The sequence below is a fragment of the Somniosus microcephalus genome, chromosome 4 (genome assembly GCF_052327205.1).
Source record: "Somniosus microcephalus isolate GS21.2 chromosome 4, FLI_Smic_1.0, whole genome shotgun sequence".
In the NCBI taxonomy this organism is placed as follows: domain Eukaryota; kingdom Metazoa; phylum Chordata; class Chondrichthyes; order Squaliformes; family Somniosidae; genus Somniosus; species Somniosus microcephalus.
Genome location: NC_140990.1, coordinates 208,910,702 through 208,934,294, shown reverse-complemented (window position 1 = coordinate 208,934,294; position 23,593 = coordinate 208,910,702).

Below are 23,593 nucleotides of genomic sequence, written 5' to 3'. Positions count from 1 at the left end.
AGAACTGGCCAGCGCCATTGTGTCTGTGTTCCATTGCTGACTGACATCACGAGCTTCGCCAGCACTCTGAGGTAGCGCCTCGCTCCTCGGCCTTTGCGCCTTAAGACAAGTGTGAAGCGCCTGATTTAGCGCTCCAATCACCTCCAGGGGCGATAAAAGCCAAGTTTGCAGTCGGAGGCGATAATTAGCACCAGGCGCTAATCTTTGCGCCCGGCCGATAATTGTGCCCCAAATGGGGCAATACTGAATTTTTCCCCCATAATGTCTGATAATTACAATAGTACACTTCAAGGTTATTTGACCAAAACCTGAGACTTCATGGAGTCAATGTTGAGGACTACCATGGCCTCTCCCACTCAATTGTATACAACTGGTGGATCTATCCTGCTAGTGTGATGGGGATACCCAGGGATTGAGAAGGATGAGTCTGGGATATTGGCTGATAGATATGATTCTGTGAGTACAGCAATGTCATGCTGTTACTTGATTAGTCTGTGGGACAGTCCAACTTGGGCACCATTCCCTAGATGTTAGTGATGGAAGGAGTCATCAATAACACCTTCAGGTAATATTTACTCACCAATAATCAGCTCACTGACACTCAGTTTGGATTCCACCAGAACCACTTGGTTCCAGATCTCATCACAGCATTGAATGCCAGAGAAGTGAGAATAGAATCATTCGACCAAGTATGGCACCAAGGAGCCCTAGCAAAACTGAGGTCAATGGGGTTGAAAGGGAAAGCCCTCCTGTGGCTAGAGTCATTTTTGATGCAAAGAAAAATGGTTATGGCTGTCAAAGATCAATTATCACAACGCCAGGATATCGCTGCAGAAGTACCTCAGGGAAGCATCCTCAGCTGCTTCATCAATGAACTTCGCTCCATTATAAGGTCAAGAGTGGGACTGTCCACTGATGATTCCAGTGTGCAGTTCCACTTCCCTGATAATGAGGCAGTCCATGCTATCCTATAGCAGGACCTAGACAACAGCCAGGCTTGGGCTGACAAGTGGTAGGTAACATTCATGCCACTTAGGTGCCAGGTAATGATTATCTTGAACAAGAGAAAACCAAGGGCTAGATTTTGCCAATGGGGAACTTTTGGAGGTGGGACTCCCACTTGTCGGGTTTCAGTCCCGCCTCCATCAGCTTCTGGCCAACTCATGCTATTTTCCCTTGATTGACCTTGTTAAGCCCGCCCAGCGGGCTTAGCAGGCCAATTATGGGAAAGCCGGTTGCAGAGAATGTCGACGTATGACGTTTCATGTGTCAAAGGTGAATTGTCATCGTTTGACAGCTCTGTGAAGCTGTTAAACACTGACATTCTCTGTAGTTTGATGATTTCTTGAATTCAAGACTCATCAAACCTCTTTATTTAGCAGAAATTAGATTGTTGTTGCATTGGAGAATGCAGTGGCCATCTGTCATCTCTGCTGTGGAGATACGAGACTCTCCACATACCCACCGATTGAAGCCTGCAGGAAGAAACAAAGGTAAGTAAACTTTTACTAACACTTTCCATTACCTCACATACTCACTTCTCCACACTTGCACCCATCACTTACCTTCACAGCGCACTTTTGCACCCCTCTGACTCCCACAGACCCACTGCTCGCCTCGGTGACCCTGGCGGGGTTCGGAGCCTTCGGGAAGCCTGCACTTGTGTGGGTAAAATGGGGATAATCCTCTTATCTGCCTGTTAACTACCTGTTAACAGGCAGATAAGTGGCACTAATCGCCTTCCCGCCTCCAAGGAGATGGGGCCCGGTGCGGGTCAGCTACCCGCCTCCTGGCAAGATGGCACAGAGGCGGGTTGGGCAACTGTCCACAGATTCTGCCATTTTCCCAGCAGTCCCGCCTCCATACCCACCTCCCTAGGGCTGGCAAGATCACGTCCCTAGACATCTCCCCAGCCATCAATAGCACCACCATCAACATCTTGGGGGGGCAGGGGGGTGGTGGTCACCATTATCCAGAAGCTTAACTGGACTGGCCATATAAACACCATAGCTGCAAGAGCAGGGCAGAAGCTGGGTACTCTACAATGTGTGGCGCACATGCTGACCCATCAAATTCTCTTCAAGACTCAAATCAGAAGTGTGATGGAATACTCACCACTCACTTGGATGGGTACATCCTTAAAAACACTCAAGAAGCTCAACACCACCCAGGACAGAGCAGTTTGCTTGATCGTCATCCTCAATATCTACCGCACCCCTCCACACCGCCCCCCCCTCCCCTCCATCACCAGCGCACTGTGGCTGCAGTATGTATGATCTACAGGAGGCACTGCAGCAACTCACCAATGTTAGTTCAACAGCATCTTACTTAGCTGCAAGGAAAAGACCAGCAATGTCATGGGAAGACCATCGCCTCCAAGTTCCCTGCCAAATCGCATGCCATCCTGACTTGGAAATACACTACTGTTACTTCATCATTGTTAGGTCAATATCCCAGAATTCCCTCTCTCTGTGGGAGCACCATCAATACAAGGAGTGCAGCAGTTTAAGGAGAAGGCCCACTATCACCAAATAGGGTGGCAGTAAACGCAGCCTTTCTAGCGTTGCTGATATCCCTAGATTGTTTGAAGGAATTGGTATATAAAAGCCATTTTGAGAGAGTTAGCAACAAGTCAATAATAAAGTTTAATCTGATAAATATGAACTGGTCCAAGAGTCAGCTTTCTCAAATTCAGTAAATCCTCAATCTGGCCCAGTTCAGATTTGCAAAATGCATGTGTAAGGTTACAAAAAGGTATATTTATGTACAATATAATTTTAGCTATCCAACCAGAAACTCCTATAATCTACAAATATTCACTCCTCAATATCATCCCATTTTTAAAAAATGACCGGACACACACAAAGTAGATATGTTTTTTAATAAATGCAATCTCATGGTTTGGGGGAGGGGAATGTGACTGAGGCCAAGGCCCCGATATCGACAGGGACGGGTTTTGTAAACTCGGGGGGGGGGGGGGGGGGGGGGGGAAAAAGAGGAGTTTGTCGGGATGCTGTGGATTAACTCCACAGCGTGCATCTTTTTTCTAGCGGCTCCCCGACCAGAAGTCAGCCTGATGGACAGGCTTGGCTCCGTTGGGCGGGGAGCACTCCGGAAGAGGCCACAGGAGCAGGTAAGGAACCTTCTGCTGTATTAGTGGGAGTGTGGGGAGAATGGGGTCCGAAGACAGGGAAGAAGGTAAGCTTGGTGAGCTAGGTGGAAGCACTCCTGCTCCTCCTGACCCGTAACCAGTGCTATTAAGGCACTTACCTTTTCCCCAAAACTGTCCTCACCTCCCTTGAGTTGCCAGGTTTCGCAAGGCCTGGGAAACCCAGCCAGCCAGGGTTAAACCTGTAAGATAGGTTAAATGAGACTGCCAACCTCATTATAATATTTAAATGGCCAACCCGTCTCCATTAAACTCGGAAGTGGGCAGGTTGGAGGTGGATTAGGGTCGGGTTTGAAATTTTTTTAATTTTTACATCTCACCCCAATTGCCCCCCAAGCATCTGGGAAAGGCAGACTACATCCTCAATCCTTGAGCATCTAGAGCAAAGAGCAGCTCTATTTGTTCAATTTCCCCATGTTTGGTATGGGGAGGTGTAGGAATTAACAAATTCCTCCGAATAACGGAGATCGGCACAAGAGAACAATCAAACAGGTCTTTACTCAACGGAGATGCCACGAGGACTGCCTGGGCATTCCCGTGGTTTGCGACGTGACATCATCGCGTTTGCCCACGTTTTCCCGCGCTCTTAAAGGGGCCACGCCCCGTACATACAAACTCTATATACAAAACACAGTAATGCCTAACACAATGATACAGGTTTAGGCTGGTGTTAGAACATCGTTAAAGAGAATTATATACAGTTAGCCAGAGTCATTCAGTGGTTCTGCCACAGAGGTATATTAAAAAGAAATAAGAGACTTGAATTTCTATAGCATCATTCATGACCTCAGAACATCGCAAAGTACTTCACAGCCAATGAATTACTTTTGAAGTGTAGTCACTATTGTAATGCAGGAAACACAGCAGCCAATTTGAGTACAGCAAGCTCCCACAACCAGCAATGTGATAATGACCAGATGTTGTTTGAGAGGTAAGTATCAGTCAGGACTCTGCCCCCTCCCGCTCTTAAGAAACAGTGCCATCATATTTTTTTACAATCAGAGAGAGCAGACGGGGCCTCAGTTTAACATCTTGTGGACTCCACCTCACCTAATTAATACCCGAGAGAAGATTCAAGCTAAACACTAAAATGTCCACTTTAATCCTTGGTTGTTTTCCACAGAACCCATTGTGCTCCATGGAGTATTTGATTATCTCTGAGTACAGGAACAAGGATGTCTTGCTGCAGTTGTACAATGCGAGACCACATGTTGAGTATTGTGTGCAGTTTTGGTCGCCTTAGCTGAGGAAGGATGTTCTTGCCATGGAAGTAGTTCAGCAAAGATTCACCAGGCTGATACCTGGGATGGCAGGAATGACGTATGAGGAGAGATTGGGTCGATTGGGCTTATACTCGCTGGAGTTTAGAAGAATGAGAGGGGATCTCATTGAAACTTATAAAATTCTGACAGGACTGGACAGACTAGATGCAGGATGTTCCCGATGGTCGGGGAGTCCAGAACCAGGAGTCACAGTCTAAGGATAAGGGCTAGGCCATTTAGGACAGAAATGAGGAGGAATTTCTTCACCCAGAGAGTGGTGAACCTGTGGAATTCTCTACCACAGAAGCCAGTAGAGGCCAATTCATTAAATATATTCAAGAAGGAGTTGGATATATTTCTTAAGGCTAAAGGGATCAAGGGATATGGGGAGAAAGCAGGGACAGGGTACTGAATTTGGATGATCAGCCATGATCGCATTGAATGGCGGAGCAGGCTCGAGGGGCCGAATGGCCTACTCCTGCTCCTATCTTCTTTGTTTCTATGCCGATTCCTATAACCTTCAATCGTCATTCTTAAAGTACTTTTAGATTTGGTGCTTCTGCTTTTCAGGTCAAGGGAGAATGATAGCATGTGGCAGCTGCTTATCCTTTTCCATTAAAACTGTCTCCCTTGTCCTGACAGCAAGAATTAGAGAGTCAGATTTTCACCATTTGAGATAAATGAGCTGGTCTTAACAATGTAAATACAGGGAGTTGGCCCACAGACATCACTCTCCCGACTCGAACTGAAGAAGCACCAAATATAAAAGCACCTTTTGACATATTTATCCAGGGTGTTTTTTGAAGGAGTTAATAGTTATGATATTTTCCAAAATAGTATTCAAATAGTTCTTCACTATTCGAAGGTGCACACATCCGACCGGCTTCACGCATCTTTTAAGGTCCTCATTTTAAGGTAATTACAAACCTGCTGTGGGGCTTTTAAAGGATCACAATTTTCTCACATTTTTGAATTATTCAGCAATGCGTTATATTATTATATGCCAGGATGGCTCTCATTATAAATAATCATACCGCCTAAGACAGGATATAAATAAAAGTCATGTTAGGGTCAGAAAGACCTAGTTCCCAGTTCTGGAAATGACTGTGTTCTTCATATTTCATAAAATCACATCCTCCAGTAGCTGTGATTTGTATCAGTGACCGAATTCATGTGGGCGCAGAGACTTACAATTGGCTTGACCCCAAGTAGGGTAATAATGTTATAATGGCCAAAAGTAATCTCCCAACTTCCTAATAGCTGCTGCTTGGAAGCACAAAAACAATTCGAGTCAAAATTCATCCACAGGTAGCATGGAGATTAAAATATTATATTCCATTCAGAAAGGCCACAAGATTAAGGACTGGGAGCTCAATTCTCAGTTTAGACAGGACTTAAGAGAAAGCAGTCTTGAGAAATTGAAGATTCTCTAGACAAAGGCAGTGGGCCAGATTTTGCTGTCAAAATAGCGGTGCTGCTAATGGCGTTGCCATTTATGTGTAAATGGTGCAGCAACTTCAGACCGAGGAGCAGATGCGCGATTAAATATCAATATCCAAAACTTTGTCCGAGCTACGCCTCTCCGCTGTTAGCTTCGCGAAAACGCCATTTCACTGTGTGCCGCATCAATGGCATGCATTGAATGTCATGAAGTTGCTGTGTTTGTGCAGTAGATATGAACTAAGCCCATCGCAGATATTTAGGGCTGATAATTAGTAGTGTATGTACCCTTTTAACGATGTAATAATTGTAATGACTGCCAATCAACCACTCTGGCACTGAGAATTAACTACAGGAAACTCTTTATCTGGCACCGACGGGACCGGCGTGGTGCCGGTTGATCAAAAAGTCTGGATTACAGAGAGGTATACTTACCAAGGTACGAGAGCCCCGTACACGGCCCCGGTTACACGGCACTTGTGCAGGAGTCCAGGTTACACGGCCACAGATCCAGGAGTCCCTGTTGCACGGCCACAGGTGCAGGAACCCCGGTTACACAGCCACTAATATATAGTAAAACTTACCTGAAGCTACTCCACTCCTGAATTTTGCCGGTTAAGAGAGATTTCCGGATATTTAGGTGCCGGTTAAAAGAGTTTCCTGTATGAAAAGTGTGGCGTCTCATTCCTTCAGGTTGTAAATTGTTTTAGGAGATTTTAAAAAGATCAAATTTTAAATTTTAAAGAGTTCTTACTTTTCCTTTGTCTCTTTTTTCTTCCCTCTCTCTATTTCTCTTTCTGTACCTGATTTGACATTGAATTCACCCACTCTAATTTATACTTCACTCTCAGTCCTTCTGCTGTTTATTTCCCAATCTTTGAATCTGATTGGTTAAGGAGATACACTGTTGCTTACCCTATTCATTCAGGTCCCAGATGCCCTGTTTCCCTCGCTGCACCATCAGCGTGCACTTTCGGCAACCTAGTGGGCAAAAATTATTCTGAGCTGAAGGGTGCAGTGGTAAGTCTAATTAGTGGCAGACGCTGTTAGATACCCTGCGACAGCAAATTCTGGCCAATGAGGATGGCAGAAATGATATTTATTTCAGCCTTGTATACATATTTTTTTAAATACTTGATCAGGGAAATATCATTGGAAGTAAAAATCATATTTCCATATTGTAATGACAAAGTGACACCACAAAGCAACTTTACCTTATTTTCAAAAATACTATTTGCTTTAGTCAAAAACCGACTGGCAGACCTTTATTTTATCCCCCACCCCCCTCGCCCAGCAAGAATGGTGCATGGGAGGGGTTAAAATTAGGCCCATTCTGCCTCTGGATGCTCGCTTCAGGCGGACAGCTGGTCAGCGGGAGGCCCAGCTGTTAAAATGGACTGGGTCTCCCGCTGCAGCTCCTGGGTGGGCGCACGAGAGTTAAAATTCCTCCAAAAGAGCCCAGGATTGATCCCAGATCTGTGGTGAATCAGCATCTCTGGATTTGGGTGGGGATAATCAAGCAAGATCACCCACACTGCCCTCCACAGCTCCCAGCTGAATAGTCTGCTGCCACTCACTAGCTCGCACACAGACGAAGAGTAGCCACTTGGACAAGGTATCGAGAAAACGGGCATGGAGAGCAAAAATATCTTTCAAAAGTTAAGAAAAATCAGGTGAAGGAAAGATGGAGACATAGAGAGTCCAGTTATAAAGCTAAGTGAAAATAATAGGAATATACAAAGCCAGGTTATGCAGAAAAAAAGCATAACAAAAAAAAAGAGAAGCGTGTAAAGGGAATAGGTAAAGGGAATAGGTTAAAAGGGCAAGGTTGATGAAAACTAAGACTTGCAGATCCTGGTGTGATTGTAGCTCAAACTACATCCTGTTGACATACAACAACCTGCAATGTACAGTATGTGCTACAAGGCCAGAACAACCCACATTACCAGCAGAGGGATTTTGAAGTACTTTAATTACATTAAAAGCCTTTTGTTGCACATTGCGTTCGCTCAGCAAAGCAAAAAGCAACAAACACGGATAACCCAGTGGCCTTGCTGTCTGATTTAATGTTTTTGCTAATGCGCCCCAAACCTGTACTTTTTGGATGAATGTATTCAAATCTGTTTACTATCAATATGGGCACGAGAAACTGTATAGACTATTACCATACACTACCTGATCTTGGTGACTGATGGACAAATAATACCATAACAGACCATATATCTCAAGCTGTAACCTACAAATTAAGATTATTAATAAGAGTAATCGAAGCAAGATTAAAGAAAACAACAAATTTCACTAGTTTGTAACATTTAACCTTAGCATCTCTTTAAAAAGAATAAAAAGCCTGGAGCCCAGTTATTCTCATAAATTGAAACGCGCCTCTGAGGGGGAAAGTTGAACTCCATGAACGTCCTACCAGCTCCTCGAATATATAGCAACACAGCCAGGTAAGAAAATACTGTAAGAATTAGCATTACCAGTCTGTTATATTTCTCACTTTGCTTTGAAGTCTGATCTGGGACAACAGAAGAGTCCAAAAGGGTCTGTATACTGAACTATCAATCAAAAGGTACCAACAGAGCCCCCACAGAAACCAGTCTCAAGTCCTTCACCCACTTTAAATACAAAGCTGAAAGTCTGCTAAACGAAAACAGAAATCACTAAATACACAGCAGGTCAGTTAGCATCTGTGCAGAGAAAAGGCAGGTTAACTTTTCACAAAGATGTGGAAGGAGGTGAATGAACAGGTGTTGCATCTGCGAGGAAAATGCTAGGGATGGGGAGATGGGAGTTCAGGTGGTGAAAGAGTGAACAAGGGCATGTAGGAGGGAACGGTCCCTCTGGAAAGCAGAGAAGGGAGGGAATGAGAAGATGTGCTTGGTGGTAAGATTGTGTCATAGATTGGGGGGGGGGGGGGGGGAAAGGACATTTCAGAAGCTTTGGTGAAGTCATCAAAGCAAACACAACAGAGACAGAGATATCTGGGATAAAGGGATGGAGGCTTTACAGGATGGGAAAAAGCATTGTCCAAGTAGCTGTGGAGTCAGTAGCCGTATCCATGGAGAAACCATTATCAAAGTTAGACAGTAGTAGTCCAGGAAGGGAAGTCTGAAAACAACCAGAAGGTGGTGAGGTGGAAATTAGAAGCATAGTTAATGCAAATGTCTTTTGATACTGCCGTCACAGCTAGGGCTAGTACAAGAGCACATGAAATGGAGTGTAAATACAGGAAGATCACACCCCGGTAGTCAATCTTAATTACCCAGGGGAGCGGAGCTTTCTTTCATATTGCTCCATAGAGCAGGAGAATCTCTCTTCTCTTTGGTCCCAGTCTTACACATTTCCTCAGATTTAATTAAAGGCAACAGAGAACAAAAAGAATCCAAAGTCACATTAATTAAATAGCTGTGATCTACTGATACTGGAGCCCTGGTTCAAAGTATAGATGCATTTGATCCAAGCAGGCTGCTCTCAGCAAACAGCAGCCAACAGTGGCACAGCTACAACCACCTCCCCTCAAAAAATGTGCATGTAGACTCTTATTTTTCACATGTGCCTCATTAACTGTGTCTCTTACTGTAAAGTTCAAGAGAACGTTCATCTGAAATGATTGGGAACCATTTTAGGAATAAAGCTACTGCGAGAACAACTGTTAGTGAATGGAATGAGCCACGAAGCTAAGGCCACAAGTCTTAAATATTGATGTACAAAGAAACATTAAAAAATCATTGTGCGAAAAACCCACCATTCACCCCATATTCCAATTCTGAGATTCTGTAGACAGCTCCGACCAATTGTTCTGGTTCTATACTTAAGGTAATATCATATTACTTACATCTTGTAACTAAGATCAGTCACTTCCCATGTTTGAAAATATCTATACTTCCCCATCCACTTGATTAAGCAATTGCTTATTCCACAAATTAACAACCTTAAACTAGATTTTCTTTTGCGAGCCCAACCCTGTTTTCACCCCAAACTCACTGGGCTCAGAGCATGATCTAGTCCTAGACCACTGCTGGCCGATTGTTACTGAAGCAAGGATATTTGCTTTCTAAGAACTCTGATTTCTTTTCTCCCCCCTGCAGGGAACCATTTGGAATGCACTCAGCTTTTGCTCTCATATCATGGTTGAGATCATCACTTCACTCCATGAGGAAACATGCTGGTATTCTACCTTGCCCTTGAAATTACTCCTTAATTAATAATCTGGTCAGTCGCCAAGACTATTCAACCGCCAGAATATCGCCCACTAGTGCCCCAACGTCACTTGCTCCACTATTAAAACCCTAATCCACATATTCAGCGCCTGTATATTTGACTTCTTGAATGTCCGTCTTACGAGTCTCTCCTCCTCCATCGTTTATAAAATCCAGTTAATCTAATCCAGGAAAAATCAATGAACTGGACACAGGAACAGGAGTAGGCCATTCAACCTACTGCCAACACTCAAGAAGCTTGGCGCTATTCAGGACAAAGTCCACTTGATTGGCACTTCATCCACTAGCCTAAACAGCCACTCCCTCCACCAGTGGTGTACCATGGCTGCAATGTGTACAATATACAGGATGCACTGCAGCAACTCGCCAAGGCATCTTTGGCAGTACCTCCCAAATCCACGACCACCATCACCTAGAAGGACAAAGGCAGCATGTGCTTGGGAACACAATCACCTCCAAGTCACACACCATCTTGACTTGAAAATATATCACCATGCCTTCATCATCGCTGGGTCGAAGTCCTGGAACCCTCAACCCAATAGCATTGTGGGAACACCTTCACCACACGGATAACAATGGTTCAAGATGATACACCACCACCATCTCAGAGCAACTAGGAGTGGGCAACAAATGCCAAAGACTACATTCAAATAAATAATTATTTAAAAAATCTTCCTCCAACATCTCCTCTGTTGTCCAGTTCAGTGGGATTTCCCTTGTTTGGTTCCGCTCTTGCCTATTCATTCATAGCCAGCACATCTCCAGCAATAGCTTCTCTTCCCACCCGGCAATGTTACCACCAGAATCCCCCAAGGATCTATCCTTGACCCCCTCTTCCTCATCTACATTATGGCCCTTGGTGCAATGATCCACAAACATAGGGTCAGCTTCCACATGTACACCAATGACACCCAGCTCTACCTCCGCACCAGCTGTGTTGTTACACTGCTTATCTGACATCAGTCTTGGATGAGCCGCAATCTCTTCCAGTTAAACATTGGGAAGATTGAAGCGGTCTTCTTCGGTCCCAGCCACAAACTGGCATTGATGCCATCCCCCCTCCCCAGCCACTATCTCCGGCTGAACCTGGCGGTTTGCAACCTCAATGTCTTAATTGACCCCGAGCTAAGCTTTTGAACCCATATTCTCTCCATTAGAAAGATCGCCTCTTTCCACCTCCGACCATCTGCTGCTGAAACCCTCATCAATGCCTTTTTGCTACATCCAAAATTGACTCTTTCAATACTTTCATGGTCGGCCTACCATCCATCCTCCACCCTGCGTAAACCTCAGCTCATCTAAAAACCTGCTGCACAGATCCCGTCCGGCACAACCCCTCGCACCCATCAATCTGGTCATTGCTAACCTACATTGGCTCCTGGTCCAATGCCTCCCATTTAAAATGCTCACTCTTGTAATCCTTACCCCTCTGTATCTCTGAAACCTCCTCCAGCCCTACATCCCCCCCCCCCCCTCCCTTCACCCCACCAGTCAGCCGTGCCTTCAGTCACTTAGGCTCCACGCTCTGCAATTCCATGTCGAAGCCAAGCCGCTTCTCCACGTCTCTCTCCTCCTTTAAGAACCCACTTAATACCCACCTCTTTGACCATGTTTTTGGTCACCTCTCCTAATAGCTCTTCCTTTGACTCAGCATCCATTTATTTATGATTACACCTCTGAAGTACCTTGGGACATTTTTCTACATTAAAGGCACTATTTAAATGCAAGTTGTTGTTGTTATAGACTGTGTCACAGGCAACTAGATTACAATAAATGTCTCCAAAAATGAAGCTGGGTAGGTAACTCATCCTCAGAAATAGAAAGAAGCACCTTTCCCTACAAGGTATGAATTACCCTCTATTTATATCAGACGTTTAAAAAGCATCATTTATTAAATGTTCTCGTTTTACTGGAGATAGGTAAGAATGTTATGTGCACATAGCGTTGCCAACTCTGGTTGGACGTATTCTTGGAGGTTTGATTGTGACATTGTGAATATTCATTGCATATACTTATTAAATATTTTTTCCTCTTTCTCCACTGCATCCCATTGGCATCATCTTTTAGATGCTCTGTCCTGACTGTCCTCTTGCTTAAAATGGTACTGGAAGGAATGCTTGCAGCTATATTCATTTCTATTACCGACTACACACATCAGATCACCCTTTCGGCATGCGTCAGAAATATCCTGCATCCTTTTTCAAAGCTATTTTTTCTTTTTTATAATTAATTGTCTCACTGATTCATTTGGGGGCATTTTTTTCTCTACCGTTTCTAATTTAATGAAGTATTCAACCTGTATGCCTTACATATGCCTTTGAAGGTATTCCATTTGTCCTGTACGGAGGCGTTCGTAAATTATTATTCTAGTCAACCTATTTTAGTTTTTCCCTCATACCCTGCTATTTACTATTTTAAAATTGTATACCTGGCACTCACACGCCACATTATTCTCAACTGCTATTTAAAAAAAAACAATCTATATAGCTCTCCCCTACAATACTTTCACACCTTGCTTCAACTCTTGTACATTTCCTCTTTCCCTTAACATGACTTGGGTTTCTATTTTTGCAGGCTCTCTTGTTCCTTTTTGACTTACACTTGCTGGAATTCTGTAGGTTTCTATTGTCTACTTTTTTGTTTCCTCATACATGAATAATCACAATTATTAATGCCTATTCTCCTTACGAATGACCTGCTAGTGAAATCACATTCACAGAAATTGCACATTTCCTGCAATTTTGTTAACACATTAATCATGGACTAGCCACTCCAGCTTTTCATTAAAAGGATTTTAATTCCTTTAGAAAGAAAGACAAGCAGCCACAAGTACAACCTGATTCAACAGCAGCTCCCAGAGATTATATTTAGACCTAAAAAAATCCATTATGTGGAAACAAACATCAACATTACTGCTTCATTTCAGTAGTGTTATTCCCTCCTCACTGTGAGCAGATTTTACCTTCAGTACATTTAATAGTAAATATTAACATTTCAATACTTGGCATTCATAGTGATAAAGGTATAGTCACAGTCACTTAATGTGTTCCTAAGAAATGCCTTTATTTTTATTCAATTTTTATACTGTTATCCCATTTAGAATAGGTTACAGCTGTATATGGGACTGAGGCAGCCCCACGAATTGTAGCTTCTAGGAGACTGATGGAGGAGTAGTCTTTGTTTTCTAACCAGGTCATGGGTTAAACCTAATCTGTTCCTGTAGCTGAATGATTCTGACACTAATGTGAAAATGTGACAGATATGAAAAATGTTTTACCCAGACCACACAAGTTATAAACAGTCAGGCTCTTACTTAGTAGTCTTGAATGTAGTTGTGAAGTGAAGTTTCCCAATCTGAGGACATATTTTTACAGGAGCGAGGTAGTCTAGTTTTAACCCAGTTGCCTTTGCCAGTACACCTTTTGTACTTTTCTTGACCCTTAAGATTTCAAATAAGTCACCAGGTGTTTGTATGAAATTTCTGTTTGCAATTTTAAGAGACCAATGGGGCCTCAAGGTGTTAGGGTGGAGGACCATAAATGTATCTCTCCTCTGCTTCGGTCTGTGGGACTCCAAAAAGCATCATTAGCCACAGCAGCAAGGGGCTAACCTCCTAACTGATTATCCATCCCTCCACTCGGCCCCCGTCCCCGAGTATGTGTGTGATGACCAAGTTGCGCATAATGAATGTATCGTGACGGGCAGCCCCCCTCCCCCCCCCCACCGCCACAGCGTGATGCGCATTCACATGCAAGATATGCAGCCATGCGCGCAGACAACCTGCACATTGAGGGAGTGGTAACCTTTTCTGTTCATGTGACTTTGTGGGTCCTGAAGGGCAGCCTTTGTGTGACGTATGTTCTATCGATCACTGGCTGCAGTCAGGAGAGGCCAGCAAACTTGTAGAAACTTCATGCCATCTGCCTTGGTTCCACCGCAGATATTCCAAATCTGATGAACTCCACAGCCCTCTGGAACAGGGTGGCAGTTATTGTAGTGTATGTACCTTGAAGGAGGAACAATGTTCTGCAGCCCCTGTATACTGCAGTACCAGTAGTGACCACCCCTGTATATAAGCCTGTGTAGTAACTTTGTATAGTAGTTCCAGTTTTGTCTCCATTCAGTAAACACCTGTTATAACCAACTTCTCCAGTCCGTGTCTCAATTACACACGGACGTTACCTACAGTTCTGCACCACCTCACGGGGATCCATCCCTGAAGCGAAGTTATTAGAGGTCGAGGCCAGAAGGAAGAAATCCAAAAAGAAAAAAAAAACAAACAGAAGAAACAGGCGTCGAGCGTGGGCAACTGCCCTCTGATTAATCGAATTCGAAGATTTGCAGGAGAGGCTGTCGAGAGCTGGGCTTGGTTATCCAGTCTATGGTGTTCCAGCTAATCGGGCTGGTGGCAGGTAGTACACTGATCCTTCCTGGGCTGCGGCGGGCTAGAGCTCGATCGGGTGGCTTTTCAACGGGGCCGAGCAGCGTTGTCGGGAAGAGGAGGGTGGAGCACACAGGGCGCGGCCGGTGCTACAAAGCCGGGCAGCGTACAGACCCGAGAAGAGGGAGGGAAGTGTCCCATAGGGTCTGCTCTGATGACGGGAACAGTAATTAAAATTAAAGAAATTAGAAGCGCAGAAAGCCGCGAGGAGCTGCAGTTTGCCACGGGGACCGCGGAGAGTGGTGTTGGCAGCAGCATTGGGGGGGGGGGGGGGGGGAAGTGCGCGAAGACCATAGGGTGTCGCCATCAAGGCATAAAAACGGCAGCAACAGCGCTAGCAGCAGCGGAAAAGACAGAAAGCGTGGGAGGCGCCATCTTAATCCAGCGGGGAAGGCGCCATTTTGTTCAATCGGGGAAGAAGGCAAAGCGCGGGAGGCGCCATCTTAGATCTCCAAGATGCCGAAGACTGGCAATATCACTGCCTTCGATAATGCAATAGAAGACTGGACCACGTATGTGGAAAGAGTCGAAATATATTGCAAGGCAAATGAAGTAGCCGGAGAAAAAGGCATCGGTACTACTAAACTTAATGGGCGCAAGAACGTACGGCCTATTGCAGAACCTGATCACTCCAGTCAAACCGATGGCGAAGAGTTTTAACGAAATTGTTGATATCCTACAGGAACACCTAAATCCTACACCGCTGCTGATAGCAGAAAGATTTAAATTCCACAAGAGAAATCAGCATAAAGATGAGAGCAATGCTGATTACCTTACGGAACTACGCAAGCTATCAAAGCACTGCCAGTTCAGAGCAGGACTGGCAGATACCCTACGGGGCAAATTTGTCTGTGGACTCCTGAGTGAAGGAACACAGAAGAGGTTACTCTCAGAGAAAGAGCTGATGTTAGATAAGGCTTTCAGCGTGGCAGTATCGTACGAAGCAGCAAGGGGAGCTGCGGAAATACAGCAAAAGCCACAGGAATACGGCACCCATGAAATGACACGGGGATTTGAAAAATGTTATCGCTACAGAACAACCCATGACCAGAAGGACTGCTGGTCCAAGGACAAAACATGCAGGCAATGCGGAAAGATGGGACACATTGCACGAGTTTGCAGGTCCGGGAAGAAGACTAACGACAACAAAAAGACTACTAAGGAAAAGTACAGGAAAGTACAAAAGATGACGGACAGTAGTTCCGAAGACCAGAAGAGCGATAGTGAATCCGGGAACAAGAGACTAAGCTGTCTCAAACTACACAACGTAATCACAAAAGAGGATCACCGAACCATTTGGGTCACCCTCACGATAGCAGGGTCCCAAGTCAAAATGGAATTGGATACAGGATCAGCCCTGACCGTCATGAATTGACGAGACTACGAGCGGCTATTCTCACACATACCCTTGAAAGACACATCCATTGTCTTGAAGACATATACGGGGCAGAAAGTATACCCCAGAGGGAAAATAAGGCTGCCCGTCGAATACAACGGCAAGGAAATACAGAAATTGTATCTGTACATACTGCAAGATGGTGGACCACCGTTATTGGGATGTGAATGGATCAGAAAGATAAGTTTAGACTGGCACTCCATTCAGGCACTGACGATGGCTGGTAAAAAGGATGACGACGTCACACCTGGACGATTGTCAAAAATCTTGGCTAACGCTAAAGAGGTATTTCAACAAGAACTGGGAACTCTTAAAGGTGTAACCGCCTCGATAAAAATAGGAGAGAATGCAATTCCCAAGTTTTTCAAAGCAAGACCGGTACCGTATGCAATTCGCCCAGCCGTCGAGGCAGAGCTGGAGAATCTGGAGAATGCAGGCGTGTTAACTAAGGTAGACTGGAGCGAGTGGGCGACACCCATCGTTCCTGTCATGAAGAAAACGTTAAACAATAAGTCTGAGGAGCCAAGGAAGGTTCGCATCTGTGGGGACTTCAAGGTGACTGTGAACCCAGTCCTTCACACAGTACAATATCCTCTTCCGAGGATAGAAGATATTTTCGCCTCACTATCTGGAGGGAAACATTTTACAAAAATTGACCTAGCGCAAGCATATTTGCAGATGGTGGTTGAAGAATCTTCTAGGAAATATCTCACGATAAACACTCACAAAGGTCTTTACCAGTATAATCGACTGGTATTCGGAGTTGCATCAGCTCCGGCTATATGGCAAAGAGCGATGGAACAAGTCCTGCAAGGGATTCCGGGGACTCGGTGTTACTTGGACGACATCCTAGTGACGGGTGAAAATGACAGTGAACACCTTGCCAACCTAGAGCAGGTGCTCACTAGACTAAGAGAACATGGGCTACGAGCCAATCGCCCCAAGTGCGAGCTTTTTAAGAAACAAATATCGTATTGTGGCCACGTGATTGATGAAGAGGGGTTACATAAGTCCCCTGACAAAATTGAAGCGGTAGTTAAGGCTCCAGCGCCTGAAAATGTGTCGCAACTGAGGTCATTCCTTGGATTGGTGAATTACTACCATAAGTTTTTGCCGAATTTGTCCACAATTCTGCACCCACTGAACGCCCTGCTACAAACTGGAGTAGCATGGAAATGGAGCGATGAATGTAAGTGGGCCTTTCAGAAGTGTAAAGGCCTGGTCACTTCGAGAAATATTGGTTCACTACAACCCATCACTACAGGTAAGACTGGCGTGTGATGCATCTCCCTACGGCGTTGGAGCGGTACTGTCACATAAATCCCTTGATGGTTCAGAGAGGCCGATAGCTTTTGCGTCACGCTCGTTAACTGCAGCCGAGCATAACTACGCCCAGATTGACAGAGAGGCCCTCAGCCTGGTGTGGGGGGGGGGAAGAAGTTCAATCACTACCTGCACGGACAGAAATTTACTCTACTAACTGATCATCAACCTCTTGTCTCCATTTTCAACCCTAAGGGCGTCCCGATAATGACAGCACAACGGCTACAGAGGTGGTCCCTTTTCCTAGGGGCACACCAATATGACATCGAGTACAAAGGAACTAAACAGCATGGGAATGCTGATGGATTGTCGCGCCTACCGTTGCCGACGGTGGAAGAAGCACCTGCAGTGGATCCTGTGGAGATATTCCACTCGACCATAGTCGAATGTCTACCTGTGACAAATGCAAACATAGAAAAGGAAACACGAAATGGCCCGACACTCTCCAGGGTCTATGATTTAACGGTGAAGGGATGGCCAGCACATGGCGAACCACTGTTGCCAGCATTCTCGCCGAGAAGAGAACAGCTGTCAGTGTGCAGAGGAACCTTGATGTGTGGATCCAGAGTAGTAATTCCACCCAAATTGAAGGATAGAGTGCTCAATGAGCTTCATGAGGGTCATCTGGGAGGGGTAAAAATGAAGAACTTAGCCAGAGCGTTTGTGTGGTGGCCGGGAATCGATAGAGAAATCGAAGAGATGACCAAGAGCTGTACAGGATGCCAGAAGGTCCAAAATGCCCCACCACAAGCCCCTCTACATCCATGGGAGTGGCCCTCATCTCCATGGCAGGGTACACATTGATTTTGCTGGTCCATTTATGGACTCGATGTTTTTAATTGCAGTGGATGCACATTCAAAGTGGCCAGAGGTAATAAAAATGTCCTCAACCACCACAGAAAAACTATCACAGTCTTACGAACCATATTCGCCAGAAATGGGCTGCCTGAACAGATTTGCTCCGACAATGGACCACAGTTTGTGTCTGAAGAGTTCCGGAGGTTCTTAAAAGAACAATGGTGTTGAGCATTACACATCCGCCCCATATCATCCAGCCACCAATGGATTGGCTGAGAGGTTCGTTCAAACATTCAAGAAGGCTATCAAGGCAATGTGTAATGAAGACATACCCCTACAACACAAGGTGGATAACTTCTTGTTTGCCTACCGGAATGCGACACATGCGGTTACCAACCAAACTCCAGCCATGATGTTCTTCAATCTAAGACTAAGATGCCGCTTGGATTTGGTTAAGCCAAACATCAGAAGAGATGTGGAGAACAGGCAGTTTCAGAATATGAATGAAAGGCCAACCAGGAGTTTCAAGGTAGGTCAACCAGTTTTGGCCCAGGACTACCGCACAGAGAAATGGCAGCCAGGAACGATCTGCACACAGCAAGGACCTCTAATGTATACCGTGGACGTTGGAGAGAGCATTGTAAGACGCCATGCTGACCAGATTCGAGAGTCACTGGAAAACGTCAAATCTACACCACGATCCTATACACCTGGTGATGAAACCGAAGTACCAATTGCATCTATCTCAGAATCAGTGATATTGGAAGCAGACGAACCAAACGACGACGTTGATCCCGAATCAACTTTGCCAGAAGAACCTGATACCCCAAAGAGGCGTTATCCGGACAGAATCAGGAAGCCTCCTCAAAGACTGAATTTATAATTGATTAACTTCAGCTAATGTATATAGCAACTGTAATTGTAAATATGTTATTTAATTATTAATCGAATGTTATGTACTGTTTAGCTAAAAGGGGAGGAATTGTAGTGTCTGTACCTTGAAGAAGGAACTATATTCTGCAGCCCCTGTATACTGCAGTACCAGTAGTGACCACCCCTGTATATAAGCCTGTGCAGTAACTTTGTACAGTAGTTCCAGTTTTGTCTCCATTCAGTAAACACCTGTTATAACCAACTTCTGCAGTCCACGTCTCAATTACACACAGACGTTAGTTACCTGCCAAATGCAGGTCCTCACTGCCCCTCGACTAAACCTGCACAGGTACCCCATTGATGCCTGGAAGGATAGTGGAGCAAGTCACAGGCGGCCGAGGGCCTCTTCTGTAAGGCACAGCCTTCACACAGTCAGCTCCTCTGACATCTACTGGAATGTCATTCGAGGTCCATACATTCTCTGCACCGAGTACTTGTGTGTAGGGTGCGGTCTCTGCTGGTGATGCTTCACTTCCCGGGCTTCCTGTTTCTCTTCCTCCTCCATCATTATAATAGCAAGCAAGGCTAGCCACTTTTATTTCTCAAAAGGACTGTAATAGCGGTCTGCAGTAAAAGATTGAGAATGGCTTCAATGTTTCCTGGAGCAGTTGATGTGCATCTGCTTCAGCTGACTACAGGTGCCCGTGCATCTGAAAATCTGATCACAATTGGAAGGGAGGCTTTGAACAAGTGCAATTGCAGGAAACTCACATCTGTGGCTGGGGCCGCTATTATTGGGGGAGATGCTTTCAGGTGGAGGGATCGATAGACGATGGTAAAAAAAAAAAACTGTACTTGCTTACACCCAAAATTCTGTAATCTTTTAGGCCGCGCGTTTGCTTTGCACCCCAATTGCGTATGTGTCTAGGCGCAAATATGGAGGCAATCCGAGGCCATTATATGTACAGTGTCTTATATATTGCAACCAAACCATCTTAAAGTAGTCAACCAGCTAATGAAATTAGTAATTTTCTACATGAAATGATGATATATTGCATGTGATTTCCAAAGGAAAGTTTAGCAACTTATTTCTAAATTCCTCTCTTGCATGTAAAGTCCTTTAATAATTTATCAGGCCAAGCCACAAAATGGCTTTTGGATCACTGGCTGAGCAGTGTAAACAGGCTTTGAGCTGTGCAGAGCTCCATCCAGCTATTAAGAGCTGGTGCAGACCTATGCGTAATGGGAGCGCGTATCAGGAATTCAGACTACAATGCCGGATTTCCAACATAAGATTTTCCATTAACAGAAAATTGTATGGTCGTTGATCTCAATGCCTAAATACCCAATGGGCAAGAATTGGCTAAGCCCCAAAAACGGGCGTGGATCGCGATGAGTGATTAACCCATGCCCGTTCATTGCGTTACAGCCAGCGCGGTAAATTCGTGCTCTCTGCTGCTTTACATGATTGCTGTGTACAGTTCATCGGTTGCACGCATCAGCAGGGGATCCGATATCACAAGTGGCTGGCGCTACTTAAAGGCAGCCTGCACCTCTTAAAGGGAAGGTGCATTGGGACTACAAGAGGTGGGAGTCATTTGACAACTGAATCTGTGCTGTGCTACTTTGGGCAATGAACATAAGAAATAGGAGCAGGAGTAGGCTATTTTGCTCTTCGAGCCTGCTCCTCCATTCAATAAGATCATGGCTGATCTACCTCATCTCCACTTTCCTGCACTATCTCCATATCCCTTGATTTCCTTAATATTCAAAAATCTATCGATCTCTATCTTGAATAGTTGAGGCCCAAGCACTGATCCTTGCGGTACACCACTAGTTACAGCCTGCCAACCTGAAAATGATCCGTTTATTCCTACTCTGTTTTCTATCAGTTAACCAATCCTCAATCCATGCTAGTATATTACCCCCAATCCCATGAGCCCTAATTTTGTTCAATAACCTCTTGTGTGGCACCTTATCGAATGCCTTCTGAAAATCCAAATACACCACATCCACTGGTTCCCCCTCATCTATTCTGCTAGCTACAACCTCAAAAAATTCTAACAGATTTGTCAAACACGATTTCCCTTTCATAAATCCGCGTTGACTCTGCCCAAACCTATTATTGTTATATAACAGTGCCCTGTTACCATGTCCTTAATAATAGATTCTAGCATTTTCCCTACTACTGATGTCAGGCTAACTGGTCTATAGTTCCCCATTTTCCCCTCTCCCTCCTTTCTTAAATAGTAGGGTTATATTTGCTACCTTCCAATCCGCGGGTACCGTTCTAGAATCTATGGAAATTTGGAAAATGACAACCAATGCATCCACTATCTCTATAGCCAACTCGTTCAAAACCCTAGGATGTAGGCCATCAGGTCCAGGGGATTTATTAGCTTTCAGTCTCAATAATTTCTCCAGTACTACTTTTTTACTAATACTAATTTCTTTCAGTTCCTCATTCTCACTAGACCCTTGGTTCTCCACTATTTCCAGGAAGTTTTTTGAGTCTTCTTCCGTGAAGACAGACACAAAGGCCCCGATTTTCTCCCAGCCGTCGGACGGGTTTTCAGGCGTGTGGGCGGGGAGAATTTTTTTTTTTTTTTTAAATTAAGAAATAAATAAAATAAAATCGCAAAAACAGGGGGTCGCAACCCCCCCCCCGCCTGACTTTCGGACCGCCGTTTCTCACCGACCCGAATCAGTCCCGCCCGCCGCTGGCGGGACTGGCCGTCGGGACCCTAATCAGCAATTATTGGCATGTTTAATGCCATTTTAAGAGGCCCTTGCTATTTTCAAGGGTTTCCCACGCTAAACACGCCTGCGGGGAACCCCACTGATGAAACCTGGCGTGAAGCATCCCGGCTTGCTTGCTCTCAGCTGCAGGTCAATCGGGAAAGCTGAGATTTTATCGGAGAGCATTTGTATGTTGAAGGACCGTATTGTTGCAGGCTTGGGGCTACTTGTTCAAGGCTTAGGCACAGCTGTGGAAGGTTGGAGCCTCACACACTTCTCCAATGTGAGCTCCTGGGAAGCCCCTCTCGCCACCCTCACTCAGCACTTCCTCAGCGGAGGCATCTACCAGAAGCATGGGATGCCTTTTTTTCCTTCCCTTCTTGCCATTAGAGGATCTCCAGCAGCAGAGGCGGCAGCAGCAGAACCAGCAGGATCAGCAACAGGAGCACCAGGCTGCTGCTCACTCACCTGAAGCTGCACAGGCCAGAAGGGGCTAGCGTTTGGAAGTGGCTTGAGAGCACCTTGCTGTGCTTGAGGGGGCCATGGGGACCCATATCTGCACTGGCAGTCCTACTCAGAAGGACTTCCATGAAGGTCTGGTTTCTCTGTTCAATAGATGGTCATCGCTCCTCAAGAGATGTTATTCTCTTATGAGCACTCACCATGTTTTCCATACCCTGGCGACTTATCTCCTCCATGGAGGTTGCCAACCTTTCCATGGTGATGCGTTCATGCGCCAATGACTCCACAAAGGCTCTGCTCATGGTCGCTATGGATTTCGCTCCACACTCGCAGCGACCCTGGAGACAAAATCTGCCAGAGATTCCTGCATCTGTGCATGGAGATCCATCACCTCTTCTCTTGAGGATGGACCCAGAGGCAGAGGGTCGACATGCAGCGCAGCTGAGCTGAGCTGGCAGAGTCCTGCGCCCTCAGACGAGGACTCTCCACTGCTGTCCCTGTCTCCAGAATCTGCCGAGGTTCACTTTTGAGCTGTGAAACACCAGGTGACAACACTACTCTATGTCCCGAAGGTCCCCCCAAGGTGCGAGTGTCTGCGCTGGTGCTGGGTGCGCTTACTTCTGCTGACGCTGCGCCCTCAGAGGTTGGAGCTTCCTCTGAGGAGTCTGGCTGCACAGCCTCTTCCTCCTCCACAGTGGGGACGGGGGCTCTGGATGGTCCTGTGGGGGAGTAGAGGAAGGAGTTAGAGATGTGATGCCAAGGTTACATGCACATTGGCGTTGGCAGATGTTCATAAGTCCAAATGATGTAGCTTCAGAATCATAACAGCGACTCATGCTATGTCAATGAGAGAGATGGCAAACTATTCTGTCACCAGCTTGCGGGACTGCCCCCGTCTCTCCTTCCCCAACTTCCGTGGCCACATCAGCCCCACCAATTTCCAGCACTCCTTCCTCCCAGGGGGTCAGGTAGGCTACTGAGGGTGGGCCTCCTCCAGTCCTGGCTCGCTCTCTGTTGTTGAGAGTTCTCTTTTCCTGCAATGAGGGAGACAAGTGGAGTTTGAGTGAGAAGGAAGGAGTGAGTGTAGAGATTGCATGGCACAGATACTTAGAGGGAGACAAAGAAGGTGTGAAGCTGCAAGACCAAGGGCCCTCCCGGTGTGTTGTCAGCTGTGTTCAAAGCATCAGAGTGAGAGGAAGTGTGAGGGCTGCATGGTGGAATAGTTATGTGAATGTGAGCATAGAGAGAGATGAAATGGGTAAGGGTGCATGGATGTGACTGTGAAGTGGGATGTGGAGGAAGAGAGTGCTAAAGCTGAGTGCTGGTGGGGAAAGGCAATGGGGATCAGGCTGCGGGTGTTGGAAACTTCATTCTTACTTTTCCTGTACGGTGAAGGTCATGGAATCATTTCCGACATTGTATCCAGGTTCTTCTGGTGACTCCCAGCGAGTTGACATCTGCTGACAC